The sequence below is a fragment of the Hippopotamus amphibius genome, chromosome 2, assembly GCF_030028045.1.
Source record: "Hippopotamus amphibius kiboko isolate mHipAmp2 chromosome 2, mHipAmp2.hap2, whole genome shotgun sequence".
NCBI classification, from domain to species: Eukaryota; Metazoa; Chordata; class Mammalia; order Artiodactyla; family Hippopotamidae; genus Hippopotamus; species Hippopotamus amphibius.
The window spans coordinates 117,498,634-117,505,326 of record NC_080187.1 but is presented as its reverse complement, the minus strand read 5'-3'; positions in this window follow the sequence as shown (position 1 = coordinate 117,505,326).

The window sequence follows — 6,693 nt, the reverse complement described above, 5'->3', positions numbered from 1 at the left end:
CAGTGCTGTGGAGGAGTCAGATATGTCGGTTCAAATAAAAGATCCAGGCAGAGAATGAGGAGGTGAAGAAAATAGAAACAAGTATGGAGTTCTAGCATAAAAGGGAGTAGAGAAATGGGCAGAGCTAGTGTGGGATGAGGAGTCGAGAGAGGGATTCTTTGTAATGAGATGGGAGATATTCCACATGCTTTTAACTGATGGGAATAATTCAGTGCAGAAAGAAAGGATGATGCAGAAGAGAAATGGGATCAGCCCAGCCTCAGAGAAGTTAAGGAGGAGCAGGACCCAGAACACAAATTGGGGGTAGGGGGAGGGAGTTGGTTGGAGAATGCTACTGCAGGAACAGCAGAGGATGTGGGTCCAGATGTAGGAAACTCATTAGATTTGGTAGAATTTAATTTTGCAGATAAGATAAAAATGGTAGTACATAACTTCCCAAGAACCAGGAAGCCAGGATAGTTAATTTAATTTCTGTCTAAAAATTGTGACATGTTAAATGTTGGCCCAAATGGGACATAGTATTTTTCCTTAAAAATGATACTATTATTTTCATAAAGTAATTTGTCTCTTAGTAAGTGTAAGAATAAAATGCTATAAAAGTTTGAATATAGAAGGCAGCTGGGTTTTACATATCAAATATGAGAGTGAGTCAAAAATTATCTGCACTCTGGCCTTAGAATTTATTTTCATTAACTTTTAGAAAAGACAAATACATCATTTTTCAACATAATCTCCCTTCTTTTCAATACACTTTGTCCATCTGTCAATGAGCTTTCGTATTCCCTCATTAAAAAATGTTTTAGGCTGAGCTGCGAGCCACAAATGCACTGCCTCCTTCACTTCTTCATCAGAAGCGAATCTTTGTACTTGTAGGGCTGCTTTCAGGGGACCAAACAGGTGAAAGTCCGATGGAGCAAGATCAGGACTACAGGGAGGATGCTTTAACACCTCAAAGCGAAGTTTTTGCAGAGTGTCAACAGTGTGGGCAGAAGTGTGCAGATGTGCATTGTCACACCAGATCACAAAGCCCTTGGATAGTAGTCCTCTGCGTTTAATCCAAAGTTTAGGCTTCAGCACAAACTTTTTGAAACCTAAGTCTATCATGGATTATTTCATAGGCAGAGCCGTGGCTGATTTGCAAACGATTTGCCACACAATCCACTGTCACTCATCTATTCGACAGAGTCATTTCACATGTACACTCAATGTTGTCATCAGCCGTGGTCATGGACAGGCGTCCGGCTCCCTCTTGACGGCTAACACTTGTGCAAACTTCCTTGAACTTCTCTATCCATTCATATACGCTTCTTTGCGACAAAACACCTTCTCCATACAGTGCACAAAGCCTTTGATAAATAACGGCACCGGGTGCACCCTCAGAGCACAAAAAATGAATCACTGCATGCTGCTCTTCTTTCGTGCAGATCACAAGTGGGGCATCCATTTTTGCTCGCACCTCAGTTACCAATGAACGGATGTAACACATTCACACCTGCACAGCAGTGACTGGGGAGACAGTAGCCTTGAATGGAAAGCGTTGATAAGACAGTGCGGGCAACAGAAGTTTTAATATAACTGGAGTGCAGATAATTTTTGACTCACTTGTAATATGACAGCAAGTACATTGGAATCCATGTAAAGAAAACTTAAACACAACTGGAAGATTTCTAGGGTCACTTAACTAGCCTGACATTAAACAGGAAGCCATCAATAGCAATATGTACTTTAGGAATACATGTCCAAATCAAACTCTGAGGGGTACATTTCCTTGTAAAATAAACAGAAAATAAATGCCCTAATAGCTGTCTTCCCAGTAACAGTGTATTTTCACAAAACACTTGTAAATAATTAGAATTTATTTTACATAGGAGGCATTCAGAAAAACCCTTTTTAATGAATACACAGATGGATGAATAAACTTTGAAGAAACATTGAGGAGCTTTCTGGATCCTGTGAATAGTCGAATTATTCTTCAAAACATGAGTTACCTTCCCTTAGAGGCAATAGAACATTGCCTGTTGGATCCTAGAGCAAAAGAAAAAAGTATTACAAGCTCTAAGTCAATTAGCTTTTGTAGAACAGATAATATAAGGGATACATTTATCTGAATAGAGTCATATTTTTATTAGACAGTGGCGAAAGTCTTGAGCAGACAAGGTGATAGAGATTTCAGAAGGCACTAGGAAACATTTATTTTCTAAATTCAACACAATGAATGTTGGATATGATTATAATGATCACTATTCATGTTTTCACTAACTTGTTTTGCAACTAGCGTTTCTTTACAGCTAGTGATTATTTTCTGTAAATAAAGCAGTTGGGATACTGTCTGCACCTTATCGGGTGATAATGTGACTTAAACAACATGAATTTTTATGTCCAACAGGGGAAATAATAATATTTAAATATAACATTTTGCATATAGTTATATTCAATAAATATTTGTTAATTTGATTTAAAGATTATACCTATTTTACGTGAAGTAATAAATGTTTAACATAATAAACCATCAGTCCAAGAAAAGGTTGGAAAATAGTTACTATAAGATCAGTTGGGGACAAGAGTGTGATTACACGTGAACAAATTCTGACCAACAGAACACATATCTCGCTACCTAAAAAAAAAAAAGAATAGAATTATTGCTTTTCCCAAAATACATAAATAAAAAGTATATGTCAAATACAAAGAAGAAATCTCTTTGGGATTCCAAAAGTCAGTTCTCTAGCTCACATAAAAGCTGGATTGTTTTTATCCCTTTATACCAAATAAATGTACCATAAATGCTAGTTGGGAAGGAAAGCAAGAAAACTTAATAAATAATCTTTTTTACATAAAAAGTAAATGCTTTTTTAAAAAAAGTTAATAATTTGATTGTAGGCCATAAATAGTCACTTAACAAATAAAATCATTTAAATTTTAAAAGTAAATCTGAGTCCTATTTTATACTCAAGAGCATTGTTCAAGTCACGAGTGTAGTTTTAAATTTGAGTGTAAGTGAAATGGTATTTCATAAGTGCCAACTAGACTTCTCTGCTATACCTTTAAATAAAATGGACACATTATTTTAGGTTAATTGCTTGAGATAGTCTCACTTTGAAATCCCATATCAATAGTTCTGTGATCATTTCAATTCAGAATGTTTGCTAAAAATTATATATATCGTTGTCACCTACTCAAAGGTCAAATATTCTTTTTAAGGTACCATTACAACTTGAAACACATTCTGATGGCTCTGATTGTAGCGATTCTCTTTAACTGTACCTGAAAAGTAACTCATGGCCTTTTCTTAATTTGTTGGATTTTAAAATCAGTTAATTTTTAAAATTTTAATCATGTCATGTGGTGATAAAAATATGCAAAGGTTCTACAGCAATTCATACACAAGTTATATACCCATCTTCACTCTTCACGTTTCTTTGCCAGGTAAATTATTACTTGAGCTTCTTGCTATCATAGGAAACTTGTAATTTCACAAAACACGCAATGTACAATGTTAGGGAACTGAAACTTGGTGACTTCAGATGAGTGGGTATATTTGAATTGGCAAGTTTTAAACTAACGTAGTCTCTAGAAAGTGTTTATTTGATTTTGCAGGCCTCTAAGTACAGACTTCTGAGTTAGCAATGAGTTTTAACATTTTGATACCATGAGCAAGGACTATCTTTTTTACTTGTTTTATTGACTCAGCACCAGAATAAAATGTTGATAGTGCATAGATTCGAATACTTTCAGCAGCAAGTGACAGGAAACCCAACTCAAGCTAGCTTAAATAATCACATATTTATTGGCTTACTTAGCTAGAAAAAGAGAAGGCAGAGAGGTGTTAGAGGTGACAATCCTGTCACCTGCCAGAGTTCTTTTTCCTACTCTAAATAGAAGCTTCATTTTCAGGGTAGTAGCAAAAGAGTTGCAGAAGAATCATGACAATGTCTAGAGAGAAGGTTGCTCTGAGAATCTCTCTCATTGTGATGATGTCTTTCTCAGATGCCCCTTGAAAACCCCTTTCACATTAGCTGGGTCACATGGCATCTCCTGCATCCATGACTTGCTCTAGAGATGGGGTTAGCTTTAGATGCACCAGAACCACCCAATAGAGCTGACTTGGAGTGATTGAAGTCAGGTTCTCCTGAGGCCCATGAAAGGTATGGCGAAGGGGCAGATACTTGAGTACAGTTTAGGTATTATCGGAAGGAAGAGAGAAATGAATGCTTGTAGGCAGCAGAAATGTCTGTTTCAAGTAGTGGTTGGTGATCATGTATGAAATATAGCCCTCCAAAAATCAAAAGCAAATAAAAAAATTGAGGGAGCAATACTCTTCCATATATACAGAATTTTTATTCTGCAGCTTTAGAATTTTTCGGTCAGGAGATTTTTGCAATCCTGTCTTTCAAATTCATGGTGTGTTTTCAGCCTCTTTGCAAAAAAGAATTATATACCAGCTTGGTCACTCTGTGGCTGCTATTTTTTAAGTCAGGCTATAACTTTGGAAATAGTATCCGATATTTTATTTGCCTCCCGCATTTGTTACTGTTCATTTCAGATTATGTTTTTTTCTAATGTGTTATTCAGCCAGACTTTAACAAGCACTATCCTTACTCAAGGTACTTTTTACACATCTTTCATATATTATTGGCACATATGTAGTTCATGAATTTGGTGGAGGAGATAGAGTTTAAGGCGAATATGCTGGGCTATCTGATAAAACGATTTGTTTGGAGTGAGGGATTAATTAGAACAAAATAGGAGCTATGCAAACCCTTGTTATATTACATTTTCCATTTATATTAAATCTTGACTATGTTCCTAGATGTTCAAGCATCTGACTAATATTCTTGCTTCACTTGCCATTTGATTCAAATGTGATCATAATTGATGCTTATAAACCCAATAATATGTTAGAGACTCATCACTTATAACCAGCTAGGAAAAATTCCTGAGCCTTGTAAAGCTATCTCCTCATTTATAAAAAAGAAAGAAAAACTACCTCACTGAATTGTGGGAAGATTTAAATGAGATGAACTGTGTAAAATCATGGAGCAATGTTTGACATAAAGTAGGCCCTCCATAAAGGTTAAGCAACTTCTGGAAAAGGCCTGTTGCTGGAGTGTCCCAATTAAAGAAGTTAACCTTCAAAGGAAATGAAGCGTATAAATACAAATCCTTTAATCTTATAGTATTGCAAGATTATTTGTTTGTTTTAGTGACGGGCAAGAGTAAAGAATATCTAAATTGGTATAGTTTCAAATTCCCAAAAATACATAAAGAGAAAGGTAGACATCTTTAAAACTTTTTTCTAACAGAACACAAACGTGTATCTACTATGGCCTACTCCACAAACCCAGAGGGAAAAAAAATTATGCATATCTCTTATTTGGTTCCTGTTAATCCACTGGGTCGTCTTTGGTTACCTGCATCCCTCCCTAAATGCCACAGCTCTTGTCAGACACCCTCTACAAATAGCCACCCTCAGAGTTCTGGTCACTTCTCCCTTTCCTTCAGACCGGGAACAGGTAATGGTTCTCCGCTGTTGCTAGTTCTGAAGTTCTACATAATCCTTATTTTTGGTTTCTTTAAACACTCCCACAGTTTTAAAAATAATCCTTTGAATCAGTTGGAGTTTACCCTCTATTTTCTTCAGAGATCCTGACTGAAACAATTAAATAAGGACGCAAGCCAGGTTCTCCAAAATAGGAACTCCTACAGGTGAAACCACATTTCATTTTGTGGGTAAGCATTTCCTCTAAGCACCCCTGGAATCAGAAGGAGGATAGGGAGCTGTGAAGGGTATTCCAGGCTACAGACCCACTAGGCCCGCATAGGAGTGAACGAGCCTTCACGTGGTTCCCACCCCGGCCTCCACGTCGTCCACCTGGGACTCCAGGTGTAGTGGATTAGAGACCCTGCTGTACCCCATCTGAATTCCTGACCCACAGAAACCATGAGACAGAAAAACTTATTATTGTTGCTTTAAGCCACTGCACTTCGAAGCACCCTGTTACACAGCAACAGATAACTACTACGCTTGTCCTCTCCAGCGTCTGTCCTCTGAGGAGCTCCCAACCTCTTCCTCTTTTTCACTGTCCATCATCTCTGACACCTGTGAGAATAGGCAGCACCAGTGCTCACTGACCCTAATGACACAGCAGACCAGGGTGACTCATTTCTCCTGTTCTCTAAGCCTTTCCTGACAAGACTTCACAGCATAACACAGTGGTAAAGAGTACACACCCTCTAGCTGAACTGTGTGCCTTCAAGTATGAGCTCTGCCACTTACTAGCAGTAAGCCCTTGAACCAATAATATAACCTCTACATACCCCAGTGTCTGCATCTGTAAAATGGCGATAATAATAGCACATGGTTGATAAGGTTATTAGGATTAAACAAATTATTATTTGTATATTGTTCCAGAGTGCCTGGAATATAGAAAGTGTATATTTTATAGAATATAAAATAATATAAAACATATATACTATATAATATAAATATGTTATAGATATAATTATATCTATATATAGATTACATACATATATAGATTCTATCAATATAATATTATATAGATACGTAGTCTATATAGACTATATAATATCTATCTAATTAGATATATCTAATATATATATCTAATCTATAGATTATATTGATAGAATCTATATATAGATATAATTATATCTATAATTATATATTAAAGATATATA